A 2,786-nucleotide genomic window follows, 5' to 3' on the forward strand; every position below is an offset into this window, starting at 1 on the left:
TGGGAGAAAAATTTAAACTATGTATAAGGGATTCCCATGTAAAACAAGTAAGGTACTTACATATATCAATAGCAAAAAAAAAAAAATCAGTAGATATTATCCCAATTGAAGAAAACAGAGCAAGGAATAAAAAATGAAAAAGGATCAGGAATCTGTGGAGTATTATCACATGATGCAAAGTAAGTTTAAAAGTTTTAGAATGACACAAGAAAAAGAAAATTTCAACTTAGGATAAAAGATTTTGAAAAGGATAAATGGCACATGTAACTGTCAAAAATATGTAAAGAATATGTCTGAAGTAGTCACTGGAATGAAGCAATGTTATAGATAAGGGGTGGCAGGAAGACAATACAACTTATGACTCTCTTTTTACTTTTTATTCGGTACCAGGGATTGAACTCAGGACTTTGTGCTTGTGAGGCAAGTGTGGGGCCACTGAGCTAAATCCCTGGCCCTGACTCTGTTATGAACGACAAAGAGACACAGAGGACAAATAATTTTTCTTTTTTATGGTACTGAGGATCGAATTTGGGTCCCTGTGCTTGTGCAGCAGGCAGCAAAACCACTGAGCTAAATCCCTGTAAATAAATTCTTTGAAAAGAAAAAAAATTCTTTCAATCACAAACCTGTACACAAAAAAAGGAAAAATTATTTAAATAAATAGATAAAATAAAAACATTTTCACATAACCAGAAGCTTAAAAAGTGTATCAGAAGTAGAACTTTACTGAAAGAAATTCTACAGATAATCTTTCATTTCTAGCATACATGATACCATATGGACATCAGATATTAAGGGAAGAAAAAGTACATTAATTAGATTAAAATATCTATCTTCTTCCTTTTATTTAGAATTGTTCTTAAAAATGACTTTGCATCTAATTCATATTGTATATAGAAATAGTATAGCTGATAAAATAATAGAATAAATGCAGTAAAATAAACATGTTGAAATAATCTTATACTTTGCCTACATAGTAAAATTCCAGAGCAGTATCACACATTAATACAGAAGAAAATTATTTAACCAATCTTTGTTTGTTTTTTCTTTTTTTTACTTCCCAGAAGTGATGGCTAAGGGCAGGGAGAGGAAGGCAAGAAAAGAAAGATAGAGCCAGAGAGAGCAAAGAGGTGGAGAAAAGGGGACAGTAACCACTGTTCTAGTAAGTCTCATGAGGCAAGTGGTCAAGGTAAAAAAAGAGTCCTGGAGAATCGTCCGCGGCCGCGGGAAGCACCTCTGTTTCCTTCTGTGTATCAGTCCTCGGGGAAGGCCGCCACCGCTGCCACATTAGTTATATACATCGCAGAGTCCCAGGCCTGGACAGTCGGGGAGGGGGCTCATTTCACCAGGGGCCAAGTATTATCATCCTCACCACACTGATGGGCTTTGTACTTTTTCACCTCTGCCATGTACTTGGCCCACGCATCACCTTTACTTGTTAATACCTCATCCTCCGTCTTCTGCTTCTTGGCTACTATTCCCGTCTTGAGGACTAGTTTGTTCTCGCCTCTGCGTTTGCCCACGAAGCTGAGTGTGGGGCCTGGGCCGCCCTTCCTCTTCGGGTCCCCGGGGCCCGTGGCGGCAGTGGCCGGCTGGTCGGGTCGGGTCGCTGCGAGCCCGGGGGCGGCTCCTCCTGCCGCTGCCGCTGCTCCTCCTCCATCTTCCGCTTGACCAACTCCAGGAAGCTGCTGTCGTTGGCAAACAAGTTCATGGCCCCAGACACCAGGCTCGAACCTGCGCCCGACACATCCTCATCTCCGCTCTCAGGTGACATCCCAGGCCCCGATTCAGCCCATCGGCTGCAGCCGGCGCCCGCGGGGCCTGGCAACTCCCGACACGGAGGCTCCGCCCGTCTCCCTCGGGCAGCCATTTTTTCGCCAGGTGCCGAGCAAAGGACTCTGGGAAGGCCGCTCCAGCCCAGGGTTTGGCGCCTGACTTGCCGCATCCGGAACTATGCATTATTTAACCAATCTTAGCAAATTTAATCCAGTAGAGTAAAAAACTGATAATATATATGATGAGCAAGTTATTATTCCAGGAACATAAGCATTTTTAAAATTCTGTTTTTGTTTTTGTAAATTTTGAAAGAATTTCAGCCCATTAACTGGATAAGGATTCATAATTAATAAATAATAAAATCATAAATTCTTTTCAATATATCAGAAACATGTGAAAAAACCTAACATAGAACCAAGACAAAAAATTCCCATCTATATACTAATTTAAAGAAGCCATCACCCAATACAGAATATTTACAACAAAGCTCAGAAAATACACTGTTACGTGATGTTCTATATGGTGTATATAGTACAATGAAATATTGAATACTTTTCTCCATAGACTGGGTTCAAGACAACGCTAAACACTTTTCTGGCCAACATTTTATTCAATATTTCTTTTTTCTTTCTTTCTTTCTTTTTTTTTTTGGTACCAGGGATCAAACTCGGGTCCTTCTGCTTGGGAGGCGGGTGGCAGAACCACTGACTTAAATCCCCGGCCCTCAATAGTTATTTTACAAGACAGAAGGTAAACAATTATGTTTTCTCTTTTCCTCAACACTTCTATTTAATGTTATAGTTAAGTTAAAAAACTAATAAAGCCATATTAATTGTGAAGGAGCAAGTAAATTTACCTTTCCATGTTGATCTATTTTTTTCCCCAGAAATGATGCATGACCTATATAGAAACTGTGAGAATTCATGAGTTTAGTTTCCTAGATTCAGAGAATATTTAAATTTAAAAAATTTCCTTTACAGTACTTTCACTTGAGTCAAACATATTTACCA

At 39.5% G+C, this 2,786-nt stretch overlaps 1 pseudogene; it reads right to left on the reverse strand.

The window, feature by feature from the left end:
- Positions 1 to 963: 963 nt before the first annotated feature.
- Positions 964 to 1,875, reverse strand: LOC101714219 (telomerase RNA component-interacting RNase pseudogene; annotated as a pseudogene).
- Positions 1,876 to 2,786: the final 911 nt, after the last annotated feature.

The sequence above is a fragment of the Heterocephalus glaber genome, unplaced genomic scaffold (genome assembly GCF_053883595.1).
Source record: "Heterocephalus glaber isolate CG9 unplaced genomic scaffold, H.glaber_assembly_v1.0 deba00000546, whole genome shotgun sequence".
Taxonomy (NCBI): domain Eukaryota; kingdom Metazoa; phylum Chordata; class Mammalia; order Rodentia; family Bathyergidae; genus Heterocephalus; species Heterocephalus glaber.